General features: G+C 42.6%; 1 long non-coding RNA gene across 1 annotated transcript in view; it reads left to right on the plus strand.

The window, feature by feature from the left end:
* LOC141075572 (uncharacterized) overlaps positions 1-22,392 on the plus strand; it is a 57,815-nt gene extending 35,423 nt beyond the window's left edge. Inside the window, exon 3 of the long non-coding RNA XR_012227299.1 lies at positions 22,234-22,392. This is a non-coding gene — a long non-coding RNA (uncharacterized lncRNA). The remainder of the gene's footprint in view (positions 1-22,233) is intronic.
* Positions 22,393-23,635: the final 1,243 nt, after the last annotated feature.

The raw sequence follows: 23,635 nt of genomic DNA on the forward strand, positions 1-23,635 counted from the left end.
GGTTACCTATTGTCCCGACTTCTAACTAAGGAACTATATATTTCTGGGACTGCAGTGGTCTGAAAGAATTTCTGACATTATTATTACTTCTTGGACTGTGTTTGTGCGGGCTGCGGTGCTGGACTTTTCAGCCCAAAAGGTACACTTAGAGACCTTCTCCGTGTTATGCTCCACCTGTGTAATTCTGGATTACCATGAAAGGTGTCGGCTCCTCTGTCTGCATATTTCTGGACTTCCACGCATAAGTGACAGTCGCACTCTTGCTTCTTATTACTGTTGGACTTCCACGTATAAGTGCCGTTTACACTGTTGTTTCATATTACTGCTGAACTTGTCTATATTAGCGGTTGCGCCCTGCTATTATGTTTGCTGGACATTTACGTTTTGTGCTGTGCATTACGCTGTAATTGCAGGAAAGTCTCTGTTAGTTTATGTTGTATTTCTTGCTTTGTTTAAATACAGTTTATTTGTCTCAACTTTGGTCTTAGATTCATTTTCTCCCACGCAATCAGATTCCATAGTACCTACATAATTGTTACACTTGGAGTCTTTGAGGAATCTAAGTGCGGGTGGTCTAACCCAATTGTCCCTGTTCAAAAGCCAGATGGAGAATGGAGATTCTGTAATGAATATCAGAAGCTGAACGAAGTCTCCAAGTTTGACACTTTTTCAATGTCACGTATCAGTGAGCTGATCGAGAGACTTGGGCTGGCAAGGCACATTACCACTTTGGATCTAAAAAAGTGATATAGGCAAATCCCCATGTCACAAGAAGCCAAGGAGAAAGACGGGTTTCTCAACACCTGATGGATTCTTCTAACATGTCCGGATGCCGGTCGGACTGTAGGGAGCTCCGCTCACCTTCCAGAGGGCCATGAACCGGATCCTTGCACCCCATAAGAATTGCGCTGCAGCATACCGGGACAATATCGTAATCTAGAGCCCAGATTCAAGAAGTTATCTGGGAAAGGTCCAAGAGTTTTTCGATGCTCTCAGGAAGAAGGGGTTTTCTAAAAATTCCCAAAAAAGTACCATGGGGAAAGAGGAGGCAAAATACATTGGATATGTGGTAGATAGAGGCAAAATCAAACCCCAGATCAATAAAGTGGACGCAATCCAGAACTGGCAGAAATCACTCTCAAAAAAGCAAGTTAGGGCCTTTCTGGGAATCGTGGGGTAGTACAAGAGGTTCATTCTAAACTTCACCATGATGACCGCACCCCTGACTAACCTTCTTAAGGGGACAAAATCAGTTACGGCCAAATGGACGTTGGAGGCAGAGACGGCCTTTCAGCAACTGAAAGTAGCTCTGTGTTAAGAAGGAATTTGTACTTCAAATGGATGCCTCAGAAATCAGATTAGGAGTGGTCCTTTCTCAGGAGATATATGGAGAGGAGCATCCTGTTCTCTAACTGAATAGGAAACTGTCAGCATGTGGGAAAAATTATTCCATGGTAGAAAAGGAATTCCTGGCCATAAAGTGGGTGGTGAAAACATAGTATCTCAATCTCTTAGGTCAAGAATTTAAACTGGTGTCAGACCATGGCCCAATCAGGTGGATGAGGAAGAAAAGGGGGAAAATGCTTGTGTTACTCAATGGTTCCTGGCCCTGTGGGATATCCTCTTCCATTTAGAGCATAGTTACGAGAGTTACATGGTAATGCCGATGCCCTCTAGAGAATCCCTTGTCTGGTGTTAGAAGGTGCCAAGCCCACGACTTTAGGCAGAGGGAGGAGGTATGTAAGGTGGCTGTTAGACACATAGTTTTTTCTAGCTTTACATGACTTGAGCCCTGCCTCTAGGAGCCTGGTACGAACTGTTCTTGCTGTGCACTTCACCCCAGCTGCCATTTGCCATTCCTTTTGTAGGTCACTTGATGTCATCCTGCGGTTGCTGAGTGACATTCGAATAAGGGACAGTCATCCCGGTCAGTGGAGAATCGTTTACTCCCTCTATCTGTAGCTTTGTTGTCCCCAATGTCTGCTGCTTGACCTTGTTGTAATGGACTGCAGACATAAACTAACAAGCAAACTCACTACAGAAATTTCAACATATGCATACTAACTACGCCAACATATGCACATACTCGTTACACACACAATTACCTACAATTGTTACATAAAGGAAAACACAGGAAATAAATGCAAGTATTCTCATTCTCATTCATGCACACTCTCTGCACAAACGTACACAACACAGAGCTACTTTCATAAATTTGCACAGTGCAGTGTAGGATGCAGTGCAGGTACCACGGTAAAAGTGGCACCAGGACATGACTTCTGTGTAGAGATATTGAATTGTTTTTAGTGTTCAGCCTGCACTGTGCAGAGTTCCCCCGAGTCCCGACCAATAGTATTCATTAATTGGTCAAACGTCAAGGTAAAGAGGAGATGCAGATATACTCTGCGCCTTCACCCTACACCCATAGCAGCACAAAGTTGCAGCATACGAGATCTCACTGATTAACATGACTCCGGCACAGTCACTGGCTAACCTTGAATCTTCCCATAAGAAATAGGCACAAGGGGTAAGTGACTGCTCCAACGTCACCTCCAAATGGGGTTGTCTTGTGTTGTAATTTTGGGAGAATCTTCTGCTATTCTGGTAAACTAGAAAAACATAATTTATGGCAGAAAGGATCTTGCTATTTATCATTTGCTGCTTTTAAGTTGTTTGCAAGACACTTTGGGATCCAACTGTGTGATTAGCTTAAAATGTGCTGGCTGTAATTCATATCACAACCACTAGATGGCCACATACAGTTGTATGTAAAAGTTTGGGCACCCTTGTTCAAAATTACTATTATTGGGAACAGTTAAGCAAGTTGAAGATGAAATGATCTCTAAAAGGCCTAAAGTTACAGTGACACATTTCTTTGTATTTAGCCAAAAACACAGCTCTGGCAAAAATTAAGAGACCACTGCAAAATTGTCATTTTGTCTGATTTTTCTCTTTATAGGTATATTTTTGAGTAAAATGGAAATTACTATTTTATTCTATAAACTACTGACGACATGTCTTCGAATTTCCAAGCGCTAAATTTTGTATTTATTTTCAGAAAATGAGAAATGGTCAAAAAAATGCAGACCTCAAATAATGCTAAGAAAACAAGTTCATAATAATTTAGAATCAACAATACTAATGTTTTACCTCAGGAAGAGTTCAGAGATCAATATTTTGTGGAATCCCCATGATTGTTAATCCCAGCTTTCCTGCGTCTTGGCTGCTTTCCACCGGTCTCTCACACTGCTTCTGGGTGACCTTATGCCACTCCTCGTTCAATAATGTAAGCAGTTCTTCTTTGTTTGATGGCTTGTGACTATCCATCTTCCTCTTGATTACATTCCAGAGGTTTTCAATGGGGTTCAGGTCTGAAGATTGGGCTGGCCATGACAGGGATTTGATGTGGTGGTCCTTCATCCACACATTTATTGACCTAGCTGTGTGGCATGGCGCATTGTCCTGCTGGAAAAACCAGTCCTCAGAGTTGGGGGAACATTGCCTGAGGAGAAGGAATCAGCTGTTTTTCCAGGATAACCTTGTATGCGGTTTGATTCACACGTTCTTCACAAAGATTAACCTGCCCAATTCCAGCCTTGCTGAAGCATCCCCAGATCATCACCGATCCTCCACCAAATTTCACAGTGGATGCAAGACACTGTGGCTTGTACGCCTCTCCAGGTCTCCGTCTAACCATTAGATGACCAGGTGTTGGGCAAAGCTGAAAATTAGACTCCTCAGAGAAGATTACCTTACTCCAGTCCTCTGTGGTCCTGTCCTTATGGTCTTTGGCAAACTTCACCCTGGCTCTCCTCTACTTCTCATTGATGAAAGGCTTTTTTCTAACCTTACATGACTTGAGCCCTGCCTCTAGGAGCCTGTACGAACTGATCTTACCATGCACTTCACCCCAGCTGCCATTTGACATTCCTTTTGTAGGTCACTTGATGTCATCCTGTGGTTGCTGAGTGACATTCGAATAAGATGACGGTCATCCTGGTCAGTGGAGAGTCGTTTTCTCCCTCTGTCTGTAGCTTCGTTGTCCCCAATGTCTGCTGCTTGACCTTGTTGTAATGGACTGCCATCTTAGAATTTTTATGGATGGAGGTAACATGACACTCACTGTATTCCTCTGCTAGTAAAGACAGAATTGAGCCCTTCTTTTCCTCACTCAAGACCTTTTTTTCAACTTCTTTGGCATGGTTAAAAGTTATTTTTTCATTCCTATTACTTTTGGGATATTACTAGCACTTGTTTTGCCATCCAGCTTGTCCTATTGCAAGAGGATTGTGAACACCACAGCAGGGTTTATTATACTTTCCTTCGTTAAATAAGATTTGGTTCAGGTGATCATCTAATCAGAAGCACATTAAGTAGAATGCGGTGTACGCTGGTTGGAATTCAACTGACACTGGAATGGAATGGCTGTCAGACATGTAGAGAAGCTGATTTCTATAAAACTGTGCAGTGGCCTATTAATTTTTGCCAGAGCTGTATATATTTTCATCTTTTACATTTTAAAAACTACTAAAAGGAAAATGGGAAGATTCAAAAGTTTGGGCACCCTACATTGTCAGTACATAATAGCACCCCTTGTTGAAATTATCACAGCTTGCTTTTTGTAGCCAGACAAGAGTCTTTCAATTCTTGTTTGAGGGATTTTCCTCCATTCTTCCTTGGAGAATTCCTCCAGTTCTGTGCGATTCCTGGGTCGTCTTGCTTCCTCGGCTATTTTGAGGTCTAGACACAGATTTTCAATGATGTTCAGATCAGGGAAATGTGAGGGCCATTGTAAAACCTTCAGCTTGCACCTTTTGAGGTCATCTATTGTGCATTTTGGCATGTGTTTAAGACCATTCTCCTTTTGTAGAAGCCTTCTTCTTCTTCTGTGCCCCTTCAGCTTTTTTACAGATGATGTTATGTTTGTATCAAGAATTTATTGAAATTTTATTGAATCTAATCTTCCCTCTGTCCATGAAATGTTCCCTTTGACATTGGCTGCAACACAACCCCAAAGCACGTTTGATCCACCCCCATGCTTACTGGTGGGTGAGATGTTCTTTTCCCGAAATTCTGTGCCCTTTTTCTCCACTGATCATTGTGACAGCAGAGTTCTATTTTATCCTCATCGGTCCACAGGACTTGTTTCCAAAATGCATCAGGCTTGTTTAGATGTTCTTTTGCATACTCTCTCTCCCCTCTGTCAAACCCTGCACTGGCTCCCCATTACCCAAAAACTCCAGTTCAAAACCCTAACGATGACATACAAAGCCATCCACAACCTGAGTCCTCCATACATCTGTGACCTCGTCTCCCGGTACTTACCTGCACAAAACCTTCGATCCTCACAAGATCTCCTTCTGTTCTCCCCTCTTATCTTCTCTTCCCAGAATCACATAAAAGACTTATCTCGCGCATCCCCCCTACTCTGGAACTCTCTACCACAACATATCAGACTCGCCTACCATGGAAACTTTCAAAAAGAACCTGAAGACCTACCTCTTCCGACAAGTCTACAACCTGCAGTAACCAACAATCCACCAAACCACTGCACGACCAGCTTTACCCTCGCCTACTGTATCCTCACCCATCCCGTGTAGATTGTGAGCCCTTGCAGGCAGGGTCCTCTCTCATCCTGTAACAGTCGTGACTTGTATTGTTTAAGATTACTGTACTTGTATGTATTATGTATACCCCTCCTCACATGTAAAGCGCCATGGAATAAATGGCGCAATAATAATAAATAATAATAATACTTCTGATGCTGCATTTTATGATGAGGATGCAGGAGAGGTTTTCTTCTGATGACTCTTCCATGAAGGCCATATTTGTGCAGGTGTCTCAGAATAGTAGAACAAAGTAGCACAACTTTAGAGTCTGATAAATCTTTCTGAAGGTCTTTTGCAGTCAAGCAGTGGGTCTGATTGGCCTCTCTAGCAATCCTACGAGCTGCTCTCACTGAAATTTTGTTTAGTGCTTCAGACCTTATCTTGACCTCCACTGTTCCTGGTTACTGCAATTTCTTAATTACATTTCGAACTCAAGAAATGGGCAACTTAAGAACGCTTTGCTATCTTCTTATAGCCTTCTCCTGCTTTGTGGGCCTCCACCAGTGGCGGATTATAATGAGGTCAATCTGGGGGGTAGCCCAGGGCCCAGTGGTGTGGGGGGCCCACCAGCCCAGGGTAAATTGCCTCATTATAATTCGCCACCATAGCGCCAAGGCCCCCCATGTACCGACGCCATCCTCACCCTCCCAGACAAGCCCACTGGCCACTGCAGCCGCTGCCCCTCATTCATAAATCCCCGCTCTGTGAGCACAGGACCTGTGATGAGGTCACATAAGGGGAGGAGTCAGGGGTCTCATGATAAGAGGCTTCAGTCCGAGATCCCTGATCATGTGACCTCTGACTCCTCCCCTCCTGTGACCTCATCACAGGTCCTGTGAGCACAGCCCTCGATGTATTGTATGCAGGATTCTGCTGTGCAGGTTGTCATGCTGGATGAGGGAAGTATGTGTGGGGTCAGGAGGGGTTTACAGGGTGGATGTAGCAGAGCTGTGTGTGCGAGGTGTACGGTGCGGAGCCGTGTGTGTGCGATATATATGGAGCGGAGCCGTGCGTGTGAAAGTTGTGCAGAGCGGAGCGTGTACGAGGTGTGCAGAGCCGCGTGTGTACGGAGCCGCGTGTTTGCGAAGTGTACGGAGAGGAGCCGCACGTGTATGAGGTGTGCGGAGGAGAGCTGCGCGTGTATGAGGTGTGCAGAGCAGAGCCGCGTGTGTACGAGGTGTGCGGAGCAGAGCCGCACGTGTACGAGGTGTGCGGAGCAGAGCCGCGCGAGTACGAGGTGTATGGAGTGAAGCCGCGTGTGTACAAGGTGAGCGGAGCCGAGCCGCGTGTGTATGAGGTGTAAGCAGCGAAGCCGCGTGTGTGCACGAGGTGTACGGAACGGAGCCCTATGTGTACAAAGTGTACGGAGCTAAGCCGTGTGTTTACGGAGCGGAGTCGCGTGTGTACGAGGTGTATGGAGCAAAGCCACATGTGTACAAGGTTTACGGAGCGGAGCCATGTGTGTGCAAGGTGTACAGAGCGTGGCCACGTGTGTACAAGGTGTACGAGCAGAGCCGCATGTGTGCGAGGTTTACGGAGCGGAGCCATGTGTGTACTGAGTGGAGCCGTGTGTGTGTGAGGTGTACGGAGCGGAGCCGTGTGTGTACGAGGCATACAAAGCAGAACCGTGTATGTATGAGGTGTGCGGAGCCATGCATGTACAAGGTATATGATGGGGAGCTTTCATACCTCCAAACTGTCCCAGATTATGAGTCTGCCCCACTGCACCGACCGGGAGCTTACTTTTCCCACGGACACAGGAGTACACGGCGGAGCCCCGAGGAGCACTTGAAAACTCACACGTGACGTTCCATCGGAAGTGACGTGCTGGAAATGAGGTAATTTCGGGAGGAGATTGTGACGGAACCATGGAGGCACTTCAGGGAATGCTTCAGATCCATCACAGCGTGGACAGCGGGATCGCCTTGGACTCTGGGATGTCAGCCATGTGAGTGGATCATGATATGTTCCGCACCAGGAGGCTCAGGTGGGCATTACAATGGGAGTCGGGCTGCTATATTATCTTTATAGAATCTTTCTTTCTCTCTCCCTCTCTGTTCTTTCTTTCCCCTTTCTTTCTTTCTTTCTCTCACTGTTCTTTCTTTCCCCGCTGTCTTTCTCTTTCTTCTCTCTCTTTCTCTCTCTGTTCTTTCTTTCCCCTCTTTCTTTCTCTCTCCCTCTCTGTTCTTTCTTTCCCCACTTCCTTTTTTTCTCTCTCTCTGTTCTTTTTTACTGTCCCCTTTCTTTCTCTCTCTTTTCTTTCTTTCTCTGTTTCTTTCTCTGTTTCTCTCTTTATTTCTCTCTGTTCTTTCTTTCTCTCCTTTCATTCTCTCTCCTTTCTTTCACTCTCTGTTTTCTTTTTTCTCTCTCTCTGTTTTTTCTTTCTTTTCCTCAGTACCAGTGTGCCAACAGTACCAGCCACTGTGCCCACAATGCCAGCCACTGTGCCCTCAGTACCAGTCAGTGTGATCAGCAGTGCTAAATGGGTGTGGTTGGGGCATGGACATGGGTGTGACTAGTTGTGAAATGGGTGTGGCCGGAGGCCGGTAACAAATCATCACAGTAGAAGTCATCTGTTTCCATCAACTTTGTTATATGTGGTTTGTTTGTGGGCAGTGGGCACCTCTAGTAAGGTGGGCATGAGATGGCAGGTCTTGTCACCTCTGCCTCACACATACGTTACTATGAGGTGTACTTTATTCCTGCCACATTTCTTTCTTGGCCTACTGAGAGAAATGTTTTGACAAGTTGAAAGTTATACAACCTGAGGATTGTGCATGTGTGCTCTGCCCACATGTAGCAATATGTATGCATATATATATGTATTTTTTTTACTTACTCCGACCCCTATATAAACCCTGCCCCTCTGACCGCCATCCACTTTCCCATGCTCCTGTTCCAATCCTGGGGTCTTTTTTGTCCCCCCTTGGTCCTCCACATGCTGAACATCTGGGACATGACTAACATTGCGCAATGTGTGCTTGTTCGTCGCCAGATGCAGCGTCGTGTCCAGTGTGTGAGGAGACGGTGACTTGTCTGTGGCGTTAACCCCTCTGCTGCCATGTTGGGCACAGCCTGTGATGAGGAGCGTCTCTTCCTGTGTATCAGACCACAGGCTGCACATCGGAGGCTGCTTCTTCTATCTGAGGAAGTTCATGAAGCAGAAGCCCCTGTGTGACTCATGTGAAGTAACTTGTCTGACAGGTCATGGGTCCAGGTCAGCAGATGATTGCAGACTATTAGCTGGTTTCGATGTTAGGTACAGGTGAGTCAGGACTAGATGTTGGGTGGAAGCCTTCCAGTATTTGTAAGGCCTCGTGCACACGGTGAGTATTTGGTGAGTTTTTACCTCAGTATTTATAAGGCCTCATGCTCACGCTGAGTATTTGGCGAGTTTTTTGCTCAGTATTTATAAGGTCTCGTGCACACGCTGAGTATTTGGTGAGTGTTTTGCTCAGTATTTGTAAGGCCTTACAGACGCTGAGTATTTGGTGTTTTTTACCTCAGTATTTGGGAGGGCTTGTGCACACGTTGTGTATTTAACCCCTTCCCGCCCCTTGACGCACCGTATGCGTCATGAAAACTAGTGACATTTTGACCCCGTCACATGACCCCATCATATGACCGGGGGGGCTCACAGAGTCTGAACAGCCCGGGGCCCTGGCTACCCTTGAACCACCTCTGGCCTCCACCATTTTCATTTTCAGAGTGCTAGGCAGCTGCTTCGAAGAAACCATGGCTGCAGTTTTTTGGCACAAGGTTAGAGGAGGCTGGGTTTTTATAAAGCTGGGAAATTTGAATCATCTGGCCTTTTCTATCGAGGATGGTGAGCGAGCAATAATCCTAACAGGGTAGGGTCTGAAAACTTGATTAAAGTTATCTGAGCACACAAATCTCCAAGGGTGCTCAAACTTTTGCATCAACCCATTTTCCTTTTTGTAATTTTTAAAACGTAAAAGTATCTAAAAATATATATATTTTTTGCCTAAACTACACAGAAAATGTGTCATCTTTAACTTTAGCCCTTTTAGATCATTTCATCTTCAACTTGCTTAACTGTTCACAATAACAGTTATTTTGACTGACCAGGGGTGCACAAACTTTTACATGCCACTGTAAAGATCCACAAAAATCAGAAAAATCTCTTGACAGAATATCACAAGATCATTTTATTTGCTCAACACTCGTTACTTGGGATATAAACCCCCTAAAAAAACGCAAATTGAGCATAAACCACATAGTAAGTAAATTAGTAAATAGTAATAGTACATGTAAATAACATAAGGGACTTAGTTAATGTAATTTTGCTGAAAAAAGCAAAAAAGCAATCCCACCGTGACAAGGTTTACCCAATCAGGATGGTCCAAGTCTATCACGAGTATTAACCCCTTACCTTGTCTCAGCCGACCTCAATGTGAATAAGGGCAAAGCAGGACATTAGCCCGACTGTTGGGGTATGTAGAGCCAAGAGGGAAAATTAGAAGGGACACATTTGTAGAAAACTTGCCAGGACGTTAGAAGCGAAGTGGTAACAGGCCCCTAATATCACTAAATAACCCACATATGAAGACACCATTGTAAATGGGTCTCTGTGTGTAGACAGGGAGAAGATACAGATTAGATATTAGAAAAAACTTTTTGACAGTGAGGGTGATCAGTGAGTGGAACAGGCTGTCACGAGAAGTGGCGAGTTCTCCTTCAATGGAAGTCTTCAAACAGAGGCTGGACAGACATCTGTCTGGGATGGTTTAGTGAATCCTGCATTGAGCAGGGGGTTGGAAACGAGGATCCGGAAGGTCCCTTCCAACTCTAACATTCTAGGGTTCTATGATTCTATGATATTGCATTCTAGTCCAAGAGCTTGAAGTTTCCCCTTTCCCAATATTTATTTAATCGGGATATGTTTGGTATTGTTTCCTTTAAACTCCGTAGACTAATGGATAAACATTCTAAAGTGAATCCTCGCGGCCTCCTCCCTTAACCCACCAAAGTCCATTATGAATCACATATAATTGAGTTCCACCGTCACATCCCGCAGCTGTTCATTCACCATCATACAGGAAGAAAGATGAGTACAGCAAGCTCAGAAAACCCTCCCGAAACCTTATGTGGATGTTTTTTATTTTGTGACCCATTTAAGGTCTGATTTGCCATAAAGTTTTCCAACTCTGAATATCAATGAGTCCGAGTGCCGTAGACCCTAGTAACACTCTGGAGAGCACTCAGGGGGCCACGAGGCTATGAAGTCCTAGAAAGGAACTGTCAATTCAAAACCTAGATAATAATAAGTCGATTGCTCTTTTTTCATTAGGTTCCTTTTTAAAATCTATTGTGTCTTGAATTTGGTTTTTCTATTTCTCATCTATATGTAAAAATTGCTAAAAAGTTGTTTCAACCCAAAAAAGTTCTTCAAGTGCGAGGAGAAGGTGTAAGTGGTTCGTGCTCAGTTAGGGGAGCTCCTTGACTCCGCCAAGTACATTCCCATGCCTGCTTTTACATTTAGGAGAAATATTTGTTCCATCCGGTCAAAGTTTGAATTTCTTGTGGGGCTGCAGGAAAATTAAACTTTCGTTGTCAGATGCCTCTCTAGATTACAGCCTAAAAATAAGAAGGGATTTCCATAGGAGACAAAACTCTCAAACTACAAACAAACGATGGAATTTCCACATTGAGGAAAGACCTGACCTGACTCAAGAGCTCAGTCCTGTCCTCGACTGTTATGTCCCACTGCCAAATCTCATGGTCCCGAATCCATTTAGGGTTTTGGAAGTTCTCCTTTTACAACTAACAAACACTAATCCAGGTTTATCCTCTGGGAATGATTTTAGAGATTGTCAAATGGCAGAGGATCTTAACACGAAAAACTCTTTATCATCGAAAATTGAGATTTATTTCTCTTATTCATAAAAAGTGGAAAGCCTTTTCATCTCAGCATAGGGCAGTGGTGTACGTGTAGGGGAGCATATGTCGCAGTCATGCTTGACGCTCTTAACAATCAAAGGGTCCAGTGGAAGATAAAGTTAACCTCAAGTTGATGTCAGCCAGAGGCTCTCCTGTAAACTTCTCAGTCTTATCTTGTGCTGCACCGCTGCTCTCGAATGCACTTCACCAAGCAGAAAAAAATTCTAACATCTAGTTTTAAGAGTTCCTTAAAAAACCCATCTTTGTTAGACCAGTCTAACATATTTCCTCTTGTCCTTTTTTCATTTTTATCTATCAAACCCCTTCATTCAGTATATTGTACCCAACACCTTTCACCATTTTCTGAAGGTGTCAGGCTTCTGATGAAAAATACGTCTCCGACATCTTGAGGCATAGTCAACGTCAGAGGCAGCATGCGTCATGAGTAGGCTTCGAGTGACCAGCGCCATGATGTCTGAGACGTGATCGTGATGTTTGAGGTCTGCTTAGTATCGGAAACCTGGTGAAAAATGAAGATTGTTGAAGTAGACCTGAGATGAAGCACCAAGCAGTGGATGGTGGATTGTAGAGGCGAGAAAAGTAAGTGGGGTTGTGATTATTGATTTTTTTTCATGATTTTACACACTAGAATTCAGCAAGATGGTGGCCACCTAACTCTAATGAATTCATGGGAAGTGAATTGCAAAAAATTAAATTTTTGGAGAATTCAACATTTTCTAAAATTTGAAGTCAATTAAATTCTCCTCGAACGGATCCGTTCATCTCTAAGTAGACTTATTCTGAAAAGTCTGCTATGTAAAGGTTGTTAGCTATTACAATCTACTATATGCAGCAGCGCAGTCAGCTATGTGGAGAAGCTGAACATACTCTACAGCAGCAAGTTGGAAATTTTATTCACAACTATGGAAAGGTTTGATTAGTTTTGCATTTAGCAACAAAGAAAAAGGGATTCAAGAAAAAAAAATCTGGGCAAATGTTTCTGTAGCTTTTAAATTACCAAGAGGTTTGATGCTACATCTACGTGAATGGCAGCAATTTCACAACATAATTTTTATGATCTTTTGAAAGATTATAGCGGGAAGGACTCTTTTATAATAGTTAGGCCATAAACATTAACTTTAGCATTTAAGTTGATGCTCGGAAGAAGAGCAGGAAGTGCAGCCGAGTAAGATTCTTTTCAATGTAGAGAAGACAGAAGAAGATTTATAGCCAATTACTCAATGCAGAAAAGCAGGAAATTTCTATGCACGAAATGTTTCCATTAAGTCTTTACTGGCCAAAGTGCAGAAGATAGTATGAAGTCTCCTGGTATCTGCTATTGTCACGTACTCAGTGCTGACATTGACTCATCCCACTTGTGTATTGAGAGAAGGCTTAAGGTCACACACGTATTTTTATTGTAGTTTTTGGAGCCAAATCCAGAAGTAGAATCAAAATGGAGGGGAGTTTTAGTGTTCTGCTATTCTAATCTTTTGTTGCCTGACCTCGTAACTTGCCTTTGACTATCAATGTCTTCTAATCTTTTGTTGCCTGACCTCGTAACTTGCCTTTGACTATCGATTTGTCTAGCCTCTTTGTCTTCATCTTCTTCCATACTGGAGTTCTGACCTCAGACTGTGACCTCTTTCCTCTTGTGTCTTTTGCCCCTCTGCCTTAGACGTACACTTTGACTCTGGACTTCTTGACTCCCCTGCCTCATGGCTTATCCATGAGAAGTGACTTTAGTCAGCATCACACCTCCCTGGTGTTCAGTCTTTCAACCCTCTACAGACCTCTGGCCTTCTTTGTAGGTGCCCTCGTGGGTTGTGTCCATAAAGTTGATGCTGACTGGTGGCTCAAGTTGATGGAAGAGGAGTCAACAGGATCAGAACCAGAGAGATCCATAAAATGACAATAGCAGAACTAATTGTGTAGGCAGGGGATAGCCTATTGGAAGCACAGGAGGTCTGGCACAGACATTGAGCAGTTCATAGGTCAAATCCAGAAGATCATCCAAACGGTAAAACCAGCAGATTAAATTGAAAGGTTAGAAGCAGTGATCAATCAAAAATTAGGCACAATTTTTTAAACGTATTATTGGTAATTAGTACAGTGACAGGTAGAGATTTACATGGAGCACCTAATGTGCTCATTGATCTCTGAGGCCACCTGCCTAGTGGCCCTGTGGCTAGTCCCTGTGATTTACTACCTAGAAGGACCATGAGAAGTGGTGACTATAAAATTCACTCTATTGGTTCGGTGGTGGACATGCCACCCATTCGCCAACTGAAGAGACCAGGAATAATATAGGTTACTTACTTATTATGCTTTTTTAATTTGCCTATACTATGGATTCGGGCAATGTTTGTTGAAATGTCAGTGACGGAGGCTCTTTTACCACCAGTATTATAAATGGCATACAGTGAGTAGGGGGGAGTTGCGATTTCTGCAAAGGGGGGTTCTAAAGATGGACATATCCCATGTATGTCTGCAGTGGGAAATATTTTACTTTATAATAAAGATGTTTATGTACGGAGGAAGAGTGTGGATAATTACTTGGTGAAATGTTTTCCAAGAAATGGTGTTCTTCAGACTTTTATAATTAGAGTTGAGAAAAAATGTTCAAAGCGGGAGCGCAGCTGTATGATGGAGAACATGCATGACTGTGCAGAGGAAGACATGAGAGTATAAATGACTAAATATGTTCTCAGTGGAGTAAATTATCACCGGGGGGAGGGGGGGCAGTACACTCCGAGTGGGGGGAAAAGGCTGCGAAACTGGAATCTGATAAATGTTCCTGCAGGAAGATGGAAGAAGAAAGAAGAAACCAGCTCTGGCAAGTGATCATACCTGCCTGCATAAGTAATCACTCACAAATGTTCAGCATGTGCCACTATACACTGGGTACATTGGGACAGGTTTTTTACTTTTGCTCCTGACATTCATTTATAATCACCCGACAAATGAAGAAAAACACTTAATCTTCAGGTGAAATTATCTTTTGGTTTACTTAAAAGATCGGTACTTCTCAGCAGCAGATTATCATTTAGTGATCGGACCCAAAGAGTGGTCGTAAATGGCTGCACATCCAGTTGGAAGAATGTCTCAAGTGGGGTACCACAGGGCTCTGTCCTGGGCCCTGTATTGTTCAACATCTTTATCAACGATTTAGATGAAGGAATTGAGGGTAAACTGATTAAATTTGCTGATGACACAAAGCTAGGAGGGATAGCTAATACTAGAGAAGAGAGAGAGAGGATTCAAAAAGATATAAATAAACTGGAGAAGTGGGCAGCAACAAACAGAATGGTTTTTAACAGGGAAAAATGCAAAGTACTACATCTGGGCAATAAAAATGAAAAAAGCATATACAGAATGGGAGGAATAGGGCTAAGCACCAGCACATGTGAAAAAGACTTGGGTATACTAATAGATCACAGACTGAATATAAGTCAACAGTGTGATGCAGCAGCAAAAAAGGCAAATGCAATTCTAGGATGTATTAACAGAAGCATACAGTCTAGATCACGTGAAGTCATTATTTCCCTCTACTCCTCTTTGGTCAGACCTCATCTGGAATATTGTGTCCAGTTTTGGGCACCACATTTTAAAAAAGACATCAACAAACTGGAGCAAGTTCAGAAAAGAGCAAACAGAATGGTGACCGGTCTGCAAACCCTGTCTTATGAGGAAAGGTTGCAGGATTTGGGAATGTTTAGTTTGCAAAAGAGAAGACTGAGAGGAGACTTAATAGCTGTCTACGAATATCTCAAGGGCTGTCACATTGTAGAAGGATCAACTTTATTCTCATTTGCACAAGGAAAGACTAGAAGCAATGGGATGAAACTGAATGGGAGGAGACACAGATTAGATATTAGAAAAAACTTTTTGACAGTTAGAGTGATCAATGAGTGGAACAGGCTGCCACGAGAAGTGGTGAGTTCTCCTTCAGTGGAAGTCTTTAAACAGAGGCTGGACAGACATCTGACTGGGATGATTTAGCGAATCCTGCTTTGAGCAGGGGGTTGGACCAGATGGCCCAGGAGGTCCCTTCCAACTCTACGATTCTATGATTCTATGTATAAACAGGGCATGTGCTGTCGAGAACAATGGAAGCCTATGCCTGCAACATCAGAAGCAGGACCACCACTGGCACTAGCTTTGGCCTTGTCGAGTGTATTAGTAGGGACGAAGCTCAGTCTTTGCAGGATGATGTTACCTCTGGCAGTGACACTGTCAGTTTGAGTTAGTGTTGTAAAATGACAAAGAGGGATAATTTTGAAAAGTCTATCAGTGCTCTGTGTAACTAAATGGGCTGTTGGTTACTACTGGTCACTATTAGTTTCTACGTTAAGATCACGTTGACATTACTAAGGTCGCGTTTCTGTTAAAGAGTATGAAAAGTATTGCCTACAGTCTTAGGAGACCTCAGACTGTTACACACAATTCTTTAGGGCAATTGGAAGCTTTGCATTATTGGGATTCACGACAAATCAATTTGCTCCAAATCTAATTTTGGGGAAAAATTTGACGAATCCGTTGAATTTGAATTTCTAATAATTTGGTTGTCTCTATTTCCATTGATCTGATGAGATCATTTTAACTTTATGACTTGTGCTAAAATTTTGAGAAAGAAAGATGATTAGAAATCCTAAATAAACCTAATAACATCTGGCAATGCAAAAGTTATTCATCGACAAGGTGCACATAAGATGAAAAAGTCTCTAAAAAGTGGAGCAAATGGAAAAAAAAACTAGGGTAGATCCACATTTTTTGATAATTTTTTTCAGGCTGAGGATAAAACATGATGTGCAGGAGGAGGTTGCCTGGAGGATGCTCCAAGGTCATTTCCTGGGCATAGGCACGTGAGAGTCATACGTTCAGATGCACCCTAAAAAGAAATGATAACAAGGCAAACTAGGGGCGGTCCGTACATGAAGAAACAAAGAATTCTGTGCTATATAAAAACACAAAATATCCTACGATGGCAACAAAGAAAAATTGAAAATATTTAAAAATTCACAATTTGAGTGCAGTAGAAGAGATGAGCCCATCTATTTGAAGCAGATTAAATTTTCTTAAGATTCAAAAATTAAAATTGGATCCGCCAGTATCCAGCAAAATACTGATCAATGATCATCCATCATTATGCTGCATACAAAATGATATTTAAAATGTTAAATAAAATTATTTTCTCCTCTCCTTAACCCTCAACTTCTCTATGCAACGTTCCAGACAGACCTCTGGTCTTCTTCTATGTGCCTCCAGTCCTCTTCTGAGTGCCACCTCTACTCTTTCAGGTGCCACCAGTTTTGTTCTATGTGCCTCCAGTCCTCTTCTAGATACCTCTGATTCTCTTCTAGGTATTTACGGTCTTCTAGGTACCTAGGTGCATCTGGTCCTCTTCTAGGTGCCTTCGGTACTCTTCTAGGTGCTACCGGTCCACATCTAGGTGCCTCTGGTCCTCTTTTAGGTGCCTCCGGTCCTTTTCTAGGTGCCACCGGTCCTCTTCTAGGTGCCTCCTGTTCTCATCTAGGTGCTTCCAGTCTGCTTCTATATGACTCTAGTCCTCTTCTAGATGCATCCAGTCCTCTTCTAGATGCCTCCGGTTCTCTTCCAGAAGCCTCCAATCCTCTTCAAGGTGCCACTGGTCCTATCTAGGTGCCACCGATCCTCATCTAGGTGCTTCCAGACCTCTTCTAGGTGCCACCGCTCCTCTTCTAGATAACTTCAGTCCTCTTCGAGGTACTTCCGAAACTCTTCTACGTATTTACGCTCTTCTAGGTGCATCTGGTCCTCTTCTAGGTGCCACGGGTACTCATCTAGGTCCTCCGGTCCTCTGCTAGGTTCCACCGGTCCTCTTCTAGGTGACACCGGTCCTCTTCTGGGTGCCTCCTGTTCTCATCTAGGTGCTTCCTGTCTGCTTCTATGTGGCTCTGGTCCTCTTCTAGATGCCTCCAGTCCTCTTCTAGATGCCTCCGGTTCTCTTCCAGAAGCCATCAATCCTCTTCAAGGTGCCCCCAGTTCTCTTCTATGTGTCTCCAGCCTTCTTCTAGGTGCCTCTAGTCTTCTTTCATCCTAACAGTTCATTGTCAGCACCTTAGACCTTGACTAGACCTTGTGACATCAAGATGTTGCAAAACTTAGCAGTAGAAGCGGCAAAGACTAGTGTAAAGGCAAAAGAAGACCAGAGGCATGTAGAAAAGAACTGGAGGATTGGGTAAGGAGCACTGTAGAGGAATAGGTAGAAGGGAAGTAATAAGACATATTTGATTGGCATCTAATACATTTGATACAAATTGAAGTTTCCAGACGAATATCAACAAATCTGGTAAATTTGGATTTCAGCAGATTCGCTTAATTCTGTGCATTACATAACTAGTCCCTAGGGTGGAACATAATAGACCTATGCCTACACCAAAAGAGGCATCCTCCTAATTAAAGCATTGAGAGACCAAAGATGCCGGAAGGCTTGAGGGAGAAGATGCCGGAGGACCAGAGTAGAGAGCAGACTATCGCGGATAAAGTCTGTACAGCTGGACAGGTGAGAGCGGGGTGAGGTGAGGATAAATTTGAAAAAAAAAAAAAAATCTTTCTGGTTCTTTAGAATCCAGCAGAAATGGCAACTAGTCGGTTTTCATTTTGCTGGATTCTAGTAAATAGACCAAAATTTGGATTCATGAGTTTTGGAGAAATTATAAATGAGTCAGTTTAGTTTGGAATCGATTCGCTCATCTCTAGCATTCTCCTAATTAAGTCTGTGAGCAATACGATATATGAAAATGCAAAAAAAAAATGCAAAAAATGCCTCGACAATCAATAATAAACAATACACAAATCTATAGTTACGTAATAACATAAACCGCAATAAATAATGCAGCCCCAACTCACAATGAATGCTCAAAAGAGACCAACAAATAAATTTACACCCGCGAATACAAATGTGATATATCTGCTGCTGGGATACAGAAGTCATAAAAAACAATAATTATGTAAATGCCAAATAGTAGTAGGGGAAAACATGAGGAATGAAAGGAATAAGCAATAAACTATGAAGAAATACAATTACAAGTTGGGGATGGGAGGTCCCCGTGTGTATCAGCAGACCAAGCGCGCATTTCTTTCCTTCCTCGTGCCTTTCTCTATTACTGTTGGGCATTTTCATGGCTATTGTACTTTATCCCTTGTGTATCCAGGGAGCAGATATGTCACGTTTGTATTTGCCGGCCTTACGTTATTTGTAGTTCTCTGTGGCACGACATGTTGTACATTCATCATTAGTTGGGGCTGCAATATTTATTGCGGCCTATATCATTTGCGTGCCCTGCTATAGGTTTGAGCATTCTCTTTTTGTCACAGTGTTTTTTTATTTTTTTTGCTTCTTGATTATTTTTTACTTTTTTGTGTACAGTCTCGGAGTGACCTGCCGCAAGCTTTTGAAATTCGTCGGTATTGTTAGTCTAATTAGCCAGACTTAGAGTTGGACTTGAGTGACGTCACTCACTACGGTCCGCTAGCGGTGTATTACCTCTCAGTTCAACCGGCAGTGATCCTCTCAGCGCACGCCACCGGCCGGGGCTGCACTGCTGTGTCTGGACAGTGAATACCCACCACCTGGACCAGCTGGATGCTTCACGGTCCTGCGGTATTCCACAACAGTGCACAGCGGCACTTCTTCTCATCTCTCCCGAGGATCAGAGACGGCGAACTCCACGTACCTCCCGTGCAGTGACACGGCCGCAGGTAAGAAGGTAAGACTTTTTTTCCCTGCAGATCACTGATACTCCGTGATACATCGATCACACTTACTCAGAAACAGACTGGACCGATTTACTTTTCTCCCTTTTTTCCCATTCCATGCTCGGAGATACGTATTATATTGACCGCGATCCCCCTGGGCATAGGATTTAGCACATGTTGATATTTACAGGGGTGACCTTTATGCAGTAACGCACTGCTACGGTTGTACCGTATTACACCACTTCTTACACTGTGTGAGTGACACCTGTAACACTCACACCCGATCAGTTTACATTGTTGCATCTAACTGGGACCTGATTCTAGTACCAGTTCCACTTGTGATATTTCGTATGTACCCACCTCCCCTTTGCCATTAGCGCCGTTTGGACCCCTTACGCTTTACTTGCAATTTTTAAGACAACGGATGGGAATTCTCCACCAAACTAGGCATCTGGGCTTCCATCGCGTCTAGCACTAGTGTTTTTGATTAATCCTTGAACTTTGGATTTCCAGCATCTTATCCCACCATGTCTTGATTTCATTGGCCCCCTCCATGCTGATTAGATCTAATGCGACATCATGACATTGGGGCAGGGTGGCTTTATGGTGTTTTGAGGACTAGTCAGCATGTAAGGACCAAAGATTCCGGGACGCGGTGAGAAAAGATGACTGAAGGCAGGAGTGGAGGACCTTTGATTGGCAGCAAATATCAGCCACAGATTTTTCTTGATTCATTTTTTTTCTATAAAAAACACATGAAAAATTGCAACCGTGTCTTGTGAGTGTGAAATCGCGGTGTTTTCATACCAAGAGATCAATCGCATGTCAGTTTTTTGTTTCTTGTACGAGAAAAACTGACCAACTTATTTTGGCCAGAGTTTCATCAAAGTTTTCTCTGAGTTGGCTCCGAGGTTCATCAATTTTTCTGCTATGTGAAAAACAGTTTTTCCCCTTTCTCTTATCTGTCAGTCTGTGAAAATTGGACCACACTCGGAGGTCATTTAAGGGCTGTTCTGTTATTTTCACAGACCCATAGATTTGCATTGCTGATACTGACCCGACACACGGATCAATGTCAGACACGACTCCGCGATTTTGCATGGTCCATTCGATCCACGAAAATTCCCGGACATGTCAATGGCCCCATAGATATGAGGCTATGATGAACACAGATAGCGCTCGCACTCCAAAAATGTATGTTTGAATGAGACTTTAAAAACACGTTAAAGGGAATCTATCACCTCATTTTTGGCCTATGAGATGCGGCCACCGCCATCAGGGGCTTATCTACAGCATTCTATAATGCTGTAGATAAGCCCCCGATGTAACCTGAAAGAGACAAAAAACGAGTTATATTATAATCACCAGGGGCGGTCCGGGACCGGTCCGATGGGTGTTGCGGTCCGGTGCCTCCCATCTTCTAGAGGTGACGTCCTCCTCCTTACTTCTGCCGCGGCTCTGCGCCCTCAATAGGGCAGAGCAGAGTACTGCAGTGCGCAGGCGCCGGGAAAGGTCAGAGAGGTCCAGCGCCTGCGCACCACAGTACTTTACTCTGCCCTTGACAGGGAGGAACCCATCACTTTTTGAATCCAAAAAGCGCTAGGTGAGAAGTGTCACCTTTATGAATGTTAGCAAAATGCTTTGCTGCCCCTGAATAGGAGCCATTGTTACTAATATTGGATAAATGTTCGGCTATTCTTTTTTTAAAATTTGCGGGTGATGTATTTTAAATAGCAAGACAGGTGGCAGAGGCAATAAATAACTTAATTTTGACTCACGATTAATGAAATTTTAATGTTGTCAGTGATGCCTGAAGAAGACTGCGTTTTGCACAGTTAAACTCTCCGTAAGTTAAACTCTCTGGCTTTTATGGTATGGTGTGGATGAGAAGATGACGACGGTAGAACTGTGTTACCAGAAAGTTCCTTCCTATATAGGGACGTTGTAAATTTATGGATAACTGGATCTCCTACCAAATATATCTATCCATAAAATGGAATTTCAAAGGTTGGAGTGCTGGCAGTAAATGATAAATTCATATTGTCAGAATTTAAGTAAACAATGAAATCATCAACATTGGATAAATCACCCTGCTATAAAAAAAAAAACAGATCGTCAACATATCTCCCATACCAATTTATCGCATTCTCATGAGTAAAAACATACAGTTCCTCCCATCATGACATGTGTAATATTGCCAGAGACGGAGAGAATTTTGAGCCCCTCTAAAAATTTAGAATTGAACATGAAAAAATGATGATGTAAAAGATGTTCAATATTCAATATTTCATTAGGCTGAGTCCTACTGAATAAGGTATACCCCTTGCGGGCAGTTTTGTTGTAATTGTAGCTCCAGTTTTAAATTTTTAAATTTTCATAAATTTTATATATATATATTAAATGAATAAAAATTCTATTTCATTCTACCTTTGGCATATGCTTCCTTGCGCCCTTTTTGGATTATTATTTTTTTCTATTCTAAGGGGATAATTAGTTGAAGGGTTTGTTTTTTTTTCTCTCTGTTTTGGAGCCGGGTTCTTTTGCTGATTTTTTGCTTGTGCTGTGGTTTCTTTTATTTTTCATCTTCAATTATAGGCACAGGGGATTCATCATTTTAATCCGTGCAATGAGAAAGTCTCTGATGGTATTTGAGTTCTCACTGACACAATCCTCGCATTCCGGATTCGCTGTTTACATGTCGCTGAATTTTCTTCAGTTTTACTGGTAATTGGTAACACATGGATTGTGGGAAGTAGACAGGAACTATTGCCTTATGGTAGCGATCCTTCAGGAATCGGATCCATCACTCTCCTGACAACTTTCTCTGAAGTTTGCAGTTCAGGCGGGACCACCCCTCGTTGTGAAAGAATCTGACTCATAATGATCCACCCAAAAGTCAAAAAGCAGCTAAAAAAATCCTCAATAAAAAAGTAATGTTTACTTTTTATAAACTTTTTATATTGTATTCTTCTTCTTTTTCCAGGTAACAGGACACTGATGCATAACTAACGTCAAAGAATCAAACAGCAGCAGAAAAATGAAGAAAATGGGAAAGAAATTTTTAAAAAATCTCAGATTTCTTTATTTTAATGTGAAGCTTGTATATTGTATTTTTTGTATTTACAATTAAATATTTGCTGTGGATTTGTGAGTAAAACAGAATTTTTTCCGCAAAATCATTTGGTCAGTCACTGAGTGGTGGTATTATTTAGTTAATGTATGGTAGTATTATTCAGTCACTGTATAGTGGTATTATCCATAGATTGTATGGCAACTGTCACGGAGATACCACGGCAGAGAGGGGCCAGAAGATTGCAGTGTCTGGACACACTAAATTCTGCACTGATTAGAACTATGTCACCATCCTATTAAACAGTGCAGGTTTTTACTTGCTGTGTCATTGCAAGTGTTAATCAGTTCAGTTGAGCTCCTGGAGCTCTCCATCCAGAATTGTTTCAGCTGTTCTGTGTTGACCACTCCTCTCTGGTATATGCTATGTAACTATCACTTTGGAATTGCCAGTGATAGTTCACACTTCCTGGTTTGGTGTTGAAGGAGAAATTCAGTGTTTGGAGTTGACGACTGAAGAGTTGTTCGGGAAATTTCTGCATGGAGTTGGTTTGCATGCTTATTCTCATCCTCTTCTATTTGGTTTCTTCTGCCTATCCCTCCCCTATTTCCCATTCTTTTGTTTGGTGTGTGAATTTTGTATGATTGTTATTTTCATTTATCCCTGTTCTTCTTCCCTTGTCTGTCTGGTTAGTGTTATCCTATACACTTCAGCCACTTCACTGGTTGGAGGAGGGAAAAGATATGAGTTAAGATAGGAACATAGCAAGGTATGGACCCTGGTGGCTCTACCTTCAGGGGTAATCTGGGGGACAGGGATAGACTAATGTGCCCTTTAGTTTGAGGGATCAGGCACTCGCCCACCATCCCTAGTTACTACATGACAGCAGTGTTATTCAGTTACTGTATGGTGGTAATATTCCAACTTTGAATGCAGTATTATTCAGTATTATTTAATCTTTGCATGTCATCATTATTCAGCCACTGTATGAAGGTATTACTTTGTAAGTGGAGGTATTCAGTCATAGTATGGCGGCATTATTTGTGCACTGTATGGCAGTATTATTGAGTTATTGTTGCACAGCATTATTCTGTCACTGTATGAATGATATTATTCAGTGATTATTATTATGTACATCGCCATTAATCAGCCACTGCATTGTAATAAATATTTAGTCCCAGTGTAGCAATATTATTCAGTCATTGTATGGTGGCATTATTTAGTCAATGTATGGCAGTATTATGCAGTCACTGTGTGAAGCGTATTAATTAGTCAGTGGTAGATGTGTAAGTCAGTAATTGTATGGCAGATTTAT

The sequence above is a fragment of the Dendrobates tinctorius genome, unplaced genomic scaffold (genome assembly GCF_039654945.1).
Source record: "Dendrobates tinctorius isolate UK_male_01 unplaced genomic scaffold, ASM3965494v1 ptg000362l, whole genome shotgun sequence".
NCBI classification, from domain to species: Eukaryota; Metazoa; Chordata; class Amphibia; order Anura; family Dendrobatidae; genus Dendrobates; species Dendrobates tinctorius.